The sequence below is a fragment of the Piliocolobus tephrosceles genome, chromosome 5, assembly GCF_002776525.5.
Source record: "Piliocolobus tephrosceles isolate RC106 chromosome 5, ASM277652v3, whole genome shotgun sequence".
Taxonomy (NCBI): Eukaryota; Metazoa; Chordata; class Mammalia; order Primates; family Cercopithecidae; genus Piliocolobus; species Piliocolobus tephrosceles.
Genome location: NC_045438.1, coordinates 162,046,792 through 162,055,240, shown reverse-complemented (window position 1 = coordinate 162,055,240; position 8,449 = coordinate 162,046,792).

Here is an 8,449-nt window from a genome sequence, read left to right as displayed (position 1 = left end):
TTTCTTTCTTTCTTTCTTTCTTTCTTTCTTTCTTTCTTTCTTTCTTTTTCTTTCCTTCCTTCCTTTCTTCCTTCTTTCTTCCTTCCTTTCTTCCTTCCTTTCTTTCATCTTTCAGATGGAGTCTTGCTCTGTTGCAAAGGCTGGAGTGCAACCTCCACCTCCCAGGTTCAAGTGATTCTCCTGCCTCAGCCTCCCAAGTAGCTGGAACCACAGGTGCACACTACCATGCCAGGCTAACTTTGTATTTTTAGTAGAGATGGGGCTTAACCATGTTGACCAGGCTGGTCTTGAACTTCTGACCTCAGGTCATCCACCCTCCTTGGCTTCCCAAAGTGCTGGGATTACAGGCATGAGCCGCTGCACCCAGTCAAACATGACTATTTCTAACCCTCTTCACTGTCTTCAAATTTCTGACCCTGCCACCCAATCTCCTGATGTTATAGAGAAGAAAAAAAAAAAAGATGCCATTGGTTAGAAATTCTCTCAATTTTCTGCTACCAGATCTATGAACTCACCTGCAACCTTATCTATCTTTTCCTCTTTCTTCCTGTTACTAAAGTTGGGAAGGTCCCTCCTCCCCCCTGCATCTCCAAACCAGGCTTCTATGTTGCCTTGTTTTCCAGGGCTTTGTTGTGTCTCTTATCCACTCTTCCTCTTGTAGCTTCAAGCTCCTGCTTGCTAACACTGCGTCTTCTCAGCATTCATGCAATTTGAGGTCTCTTCAATATTTATTAAAACACCCCCCCCCCCCTCTACCCCCCCCCCGCTGCTGTTACTCCTCCTCTCCTCCGCTTTATCACTAAGTTTCTGCCATCTGGCTTCCACCTCATCATTCTACTGAACCTGGAGGTCTCCGAGGCCTGTGCTCAGGCCAAAAGACAGGATTCAGTTCTTATTTACCTGACCTTTTGGAAGCGTTGAACTCTCTCTTTGAAGGTATTTTTTCTAGGCCTCTTTGACATTGAACACTGCGGTTTCCTCCAGTGCAGCACAATATTCCTTGATTGTCTCAGTCACTCCCGTTGTTTTAAAGTTCCATCTATATCCCGACACCTCCCAAATCTGGGTCTTTAGTCGGAATCTTTTCCAGAACTGCAGATTCCCTTATCGAAGTGCCTACTGGCTATCCTCGCTTGTCACATTCCAGTGACAACACACGCTCATCATGTCTAACATGAGATGTATCCGTTTCCCTGAAAACCTGGTGCATCTCAGGAGTTCCCTACCTCAGTGAATACCATCACCTTACACGCAGGTGGTATGCCAGACATGTGGGCATCATTCTTGAGGCTTCCTTGTTTCTCTTCCTCAATCATCAAATTCCATCCCTGAGCAAATATTTTCTATCCTACCTCTTAAATAGCCCTTGAATCTACCCATGAACCCCTTTCCAGCCAATTCTCTACAGTGCAGTCAGAATGAACATTTCGGGGCTCAAATCCAAAATCAAATTATTTGCTCAAAGCCCTTATATGGCTACTTCTCTTTGCTTTTTGGATAAATTGTAAGTTTAAACTGACAAAGCCCTATACAAGCTGGACCCTACCTCTAGCACTGCTCTTTCCCTCAGCATTCACACAATTTAAGGTTTCCAGTATTTTAAAAAACCTTCCCCCAACACCAGTCTCCCCTCCCCACCTTCCACTGTTGTTTCTCCTCTCTTCTTCTTCATCACTAAGCTTCTGCCATTTGGCTTCCATCTTTCTTCCCTACCATCTTCCTCTACCATCTTTCTTCCCTGCCTGGCCTCCGTCCACTGACTCCCCAGATGTCTTGTAAGGAGTTTACCTTGTTGTAGTGCTCCTCACACTGCATGATCATGTTCTGTTTCCTTGGCTGTACCCGCACTAGACTACAAAAAGGTAGGGACTCCAGCCAGAGTTCCCTGGAGAGAGGCTGCTGACCACTTAACTATCCAAAGTCCATCTTTGCCACATTCCTTGCTGAGTGCTACAGAAAGGCCCTAAAGATGTCTAGCACTGCTTTCCCTCAGCATTCATACTCTTTCAGGTCTCCTCAGTATTTTTTTAACCAGCCCCCAATTCCTAACTATCATATTCTGGTAGTTCTCCTGGCAAACATCAAATCTGAGTGTCCAGGATTCCAAGATACCCTCACCCATGTGGGGTTTGAGGATGAGCAGCCACCCTGGTACCCTTCAGATGAGGTTGTGCAGATGCCAGATGCCCCCAGGACTTGGAGTTGAGTTGTGCATTCAGAACAGGATTGTCACCCTCACAACCACCTCCACAGTGTCAATTTTGGCCTTAGACTAATAATTGGCTATGTGAACACATACACACAGTGGTTGGCTTTCTGACTCCCCCAAACCACTAACCTCATAAGCATCATAAACGCAGTGGCTTTCCTTGTGCTTAACAAAGTCGATAAAAATGTGTCCAAGGCACCAAGCCCTAGAATGTGGTTGAAGCCCATTCATTTTACAGGGCATTTTCTCGTGGTTATATGGCTAAGACATCAGAACAAAGGATTCCGGTTACACAGTGAATCTTGAACTGTGCTAGGGATGCAACTTCCACAGGTGCATCGTCTCTGAGGTCCTTCAGGATGGGATGATGTCTTCTATTTCTGAATGCCCCTTGCCTGGCATGGAGGTGGACCCACATAAATATTTAAGGAATGTAACAGATGAGGTTCATCCAGGAAAACGAAAACCACTTTAGGTCTTTCTAAAAGAAGGAATTTAAGGTACAGGACTGGTTACACAGGTGAGAGAAGAGACAAGAAACCAAACAGGAGAAGGTGAGTCAACTCCACAATTAGCAACAGCAGAGAGGAGTTAGTGTCATCATAGCGGGAGGACTGAGGGTAGGTCAGGCACTGGAACTGTGTGGTCTTGTCTGGTGGGAGCTTTAGATGCAGTCATTACAAGAAACACTGTCTGGGGTCAAGAGGGAGGGAAGAACTATCCTAGCTTGTCCCTTTCTTCCCGCTTCCTCTCCCTCCCTTGTCTGCCATTTTGCTGAACTCCACTAGAATCAGTTGACAAAGCACTCTGGAAAACACCACCTGCAAACTTAGCCACACCACTCCTGTGTTGGGGGCCCCAAGGCTATTCCCAGGTTCTATGATTCACTAGGGGGACTCACCAGACGCGGCCACCCACATGCCCACGATCAGATACAAATGTACATATATAATATGTACTACACGGTAAATCATGACGAAAAGATACAAATCCAAATTAGCAGAGAAAAGGCACTTGGGCAAAGTCCAGAGAAAACCAGGCAGAAGCTTCCAAAGGTCCTCTCCTAATCAAGGCACAGGGGCTGTGCCTACCAACCCTGGCAATGAGTTGTGACAACACTCATGTAATGTCATCTGCCAGGGATGCTCACCAGAGGCTCAGGGTGTTTATGGGGGGCTGGTCACATAGGTACCCTCTGCCTAGCTCATATCCATTTTCCAGACTCCCTGAAGGAAGCAGGTGTTCAGCGTGAGCCACACTTTTTGTACATTTTAGGCCTAGCCAGCCCCACTTGTCAGTCAGGGAACAGTGGGAAGACTCCTGAAGTCCAAGTTCCCAGATGCCAGACAAAGCCAAGCTTGCAATACGGCTTTCTAAGCCAGTTTCAAGTTTGCTATGTTAACTCTTTTCTGCACCCACACAGGGAAAGGGTGAGGAAAGCCTCTCTGGGCAAACAGTTCCAGGACTGCCACAACACACTGTGCTCTTTCGTCATGGCATGGTCAGCCCCTCACATGAGATGTCAATAGGCCTGGAGCATAAGGAGACTCCAGTGGGAACATCACCAGGCTAATCCAGTTCTGCCCCTACTTTCTTGACCTGACCAGCTCAGCATGAGACCTCCAAGGAGACATGTACTCCCTCTGGCTGCGCGGGCCTGAGCATACCTTCTCACTCTTCTGCAGCTGAAGGGGTCACCCCATTGCCTCCCCAAGAAGCAGGGGAAGAATGCCTAAACACATCACTTTGGGATCCTGGCGTCTGTCAGAAATATGTAGCAAACTTTGGGAGTTGTGAATAAACAGAAAATACAGAGGAGGAGGGATTCTGGATCCCCTCACCTTGATCCTTTAATTTTGAGTTTTCATTTCTATGGTATTGACACTTTTCTCTGCAGTCTCTCCAGACAAACCATCTTTCTCCTACGTGGCAATACCCAAGGAGCAGACCGTATTTGCTCAGGCAATGAATGTTCTGGCAAACTCTATTTGATTTACATGCAAAACTTCACATCTCAAACAAACAAACAGAAAACCCAGTCATGTCTGGACGCTGCTGGTTTTTTCCAGCTGAACAAGACCTGGATTTTGTTGGTTGTAGATGTAATTCCAGAGGGAGGTGAGTAGATATAAATAACAACTGGCCTTGTACAAAGATACCAGACCCTCTGACATGAATGACCCAAGTTCATTTCTTGGGAGAGTCTTTCTCCTCCACTGCCCTTGATCCTGTAGGAGCTGGAGAAAACTGTCCACTCCAGATGGAGGTGTACTGGGGGAGAGGATGAAAGGGAGGCTGGATGGGCAGTTTGTAGTCAGTTCTAGCCACAGTAGTGAGCAGTGGGAGAAGGCAAGGGGCCCTCTGTATCCATTCACATACTTTTCGAAGCCTCGTGAGAATTTTCACAAAGTCTGACAATGACATTTTAAAAGGAAAATATAAAGCATAACCGCAGTTGCCACCACAATAGGGCATAGGATCTAAGAGAGGACCACGCCCCTGACAGCCTCTTTTCCTTCTTCTTTCCGGAGACATGTAAATCCACAGCAGGGATAGCTCAGCTCCAGATGGCAGGAGTTTTCTCTCTGCTTTGACTTCCCTGGGCATAGCCCACTCTTGCCAGGGATCTACAATCAACTGTACTCGACCTTCACGGGGAGCAGTGGTGGATCGCTGGGGGCTGCCTCACCTCATAGCAGGCAAATGGAAGAAAGCTGTTCTCGCCTTAGGAAAGAAAGATTTAACAAATGCACCCACTTACTTAGAGTGAATATCTTTGTCTTTTAAAAAAATTATTTTTAATTGTGGTAAAGTACACATAAAACTTATAATCTTTTTTTTTTTTTTTTTTTTTTTTTTGAGATGGAGTCTCACTCTGTCGCCCAGGCTGGAGTGCATCTCAGCTCACTGCAAGCACTGCCTCCCGGGCTTACGCCATTCTCCTGCCTCAGCCTCCCGAGTAGCTGGGATTACAGGCACCCACCACCACGCCTGGAGAGTTTTTTTGTATTTTTTAGTAGAGACGGGGTTTCACTGTGTTCACCAGGATGGTCTTGATCTCCTGACCTTGTGATCCGCTCGTCTGGGCCTCCCAAAGTGCTGGGATTACAGGTGTGAGCCACCACGCCGGCCTCACCAAACTCTTCTAGTGAGGTCTGTGGATTTGGGCCAGCAGGGTGCCCTTGTCCGTGGCAGACCCTTGCCCAAGAGTGCTGCTGCCCTCTGTTGTAGTCGCACAACTGCACCTTCTTGCTGATGAGGTGAAGCACTAACACCAGGCCAGAAATGGAAGGGACATCATGTCAGCCAGAGTCTTCCTAACAGCACAACTTCTGGATGATGCTCTATGAATTTCTAAGGCAAGCCAAAGGCCATTGCATAATCACATGTGGGTGCTACAACAACCAAAGAAAGGGGCAAGTTCTCCTTTCTTTGATGCTCCCTCAGCAATTTCTGCACTGAAGTTTCAGATAACTGTGCCAGAGCCCTTCCTGTGAAAGTGTTTCTTATTAGTGCATTTCTCCTCTCACAATGATAACTATAAGTGGTTAAAATAGCATCAGAAATACTAACTCTATCATATGGAAATGTATCATGATTCACTGAAAATATTTCCCACAATGCAGTTTTAACTTAAACAAAAGTTGTTTATATATACGTGTGTGTGTATTAATAAATATTGACAGTGTAACTTACTCAGAAGAGTTCCTTATGCCTATGTTCTGAAAAAGACAGTACAGATGCCCAAGAATATAAGAAATTTTACTAGGGGCTTTTAGTGGTCCAAGATTCTCCTGCTGGCTTCTGTGAGTGATAATGATCTAGAAGTCTTCAAAAACCCAAAAAGAAGTCTTCTAACAGCCATGACTTAATATAGTCCATTGTGCCTGATTATTCAAACTCCTTCTGATTGTTCCATCTGATTTCGTGATCATAAAGCCCATGAAGACATTTGTTCTGGGAAAGAGAACCGATAATGTTTTATAAGCTTAACTGTGGGATATGATGTGGTATTGTGTTTTATGGAATTGGATATGGCCTATGTCATTTCTCTACTATATTTTCACCTTGTATGCAATCTCCTGGGTTACTGTTAAATATACATATGCCATATATATATATATATATATATATATATATACACACACACACACACACACACACACATATTATAGCTAGGTATGGCTTTATGTAGTACTTTCTTAAACATTCTCCCTCAAACCTGAAGGGTCCTTTAATGATTGTGTTCATTTACTCATTTGAGATTAGCTAGTTTCCAAGGATGGATCAACCATCCATGCCTCCCCGTATTCCCACCCATGTGTAGTCCCCTTCCACAGTGAATCTGGCTTCAACCAACAGAGTGCAGTGGAAGTGGCCCTATGCCAGTTCTCCACCTAAGCTATATGATGTCCTAACAGCTGCCTTTTCATTCTTTTAGAACCCTTAACCAACATTAAGAAGTCTAGCTACATTCCTGGATTCCAGCTAACATGGAGAAACCATACTGAGAGGCTACATGGAGCAGTGGGGACATGAGAGTGTACAGGGAGGGAGAGGAGACCAGCTGCCTCATAATCCTACCAGAGCCCAGGTGTCAGCCATCTCTGCCAACCTGCAGCATGAGTGAGGATGCGAGTGTGTCACCTGGCAAGTGAATCCTCTGGCCCCAGTCAAGGAGCTGCAGTTGATGGTGCATGGAGCAGAGAGAAACTGCCCTGCTGAGCCCTGCCAAAATCATAAAATTGTGAGCAATAAAACGAAGTGGCTGTTATTTTAATCCACTAAGATTTGGGATAGTGTGTTACACAGCAAGAGATAATGGAGACACATTAATCTAATAAATATTTATTACTTATTAGATTAATAAATATTTATTATTACTACTGTTTATAATAGTAATACAGCACTAATACTGAATATGCTATAATATACAGTAGTATAATTAATATGGTAATATTTATCTATCTACTATTGGCAGACTTTGTGATGAATAAGAAATTATATGTATCTTTAAGGTCTGCAGACAAGAAGGGCAAACTATATTAAAAGCTAGTATTTTGGAATTTTGTCAGCAAGTCTGTTTTCATGATTTAACAGACTTCAAAATATTCTGTGTTTTGCTCCTATAACAAATATGTTCCTTATGGACCTAATCTGGCATATAATATATGTATAAAAATACAAGTTAATTAATGAATTAAAGTCAGTGGAATCTCTTATGTCAGTGAAAGCAATATGGTTGCTGACCAAAAAAAGGAAGTAAAGCTTTTTAGTAAATTATATATGCACCACTGTTTTTTATTTTGCCTTTATCTTAAATAGTCAGCCACTCACTTAGACTTTGGCTTCTGAGGCTGAGAGCCACATAAAAGGGAGCACTAAATAACTGCAAGTGTAAAGCATGATTTATGCTCCCTAAAATGCTTTATTCATACAAGGGAACTGAGGCTTGGAGAGGCCAAGGGGCTTGCTCATCATCACACAGCTGGTACATTACAGGTTTCAGACTCAAACTGACATTTTAAAACCAAATCCATTGTCTTGGCTACAGTACACCTTCACCAACCTCCTGTCTTTCTCTTACTCAAAATTTCCCTTCAAATCTACACATTCCAAGATCTCTCTTAGAGCTGGGCCCATGATGCTCCTGGAAGACATGACTGGATTTCTCCACACCCTCTGAGCAGTGTGACCTAGGCCCAGGTCTTCTGGTTCAGTGGATGGGGACATTAGAACGTGGCAGCTAGCTGGTACCTATTGGAGACCACCCCTGCGGGTGGAGTGACTCTACCACCCTGGTCGGTCAACAGAATAGTTTTTATTGGGCCCTCCTATGGATCAGGGACTCTGTTAGGTGCTGCAAGGAATTCAGTGGGGAGAAAGAGAGAGGTCCTTTCCCATAAAAGACTTACAGACAGCCCCTAAACTTCTGGGTGAAGAGAAGAGCAACATTGAACAGCCCTCCTGGACACCTCACCCCTTGGTTCTTCTACCTCACGAGTGCCTCCCAGTGGCTCTGCCCTGTGGACCCTTACTCAAGTTCTCTGGACCAGGGTGGTTACCCATAGCGGGTTAGAACTGCCCATTTATTCTAAATACAACAGCCAACTACCATCTTTATTTCAACCCTCACTTCCCACCACTTCTTCTCTGGTCTCAAAATGCCTTTCAGCAAAGGCAGGAAATATGACAGAAGAAAGTCCCAGTCGAACAAACAATAACCAAAAATGCTCTTTG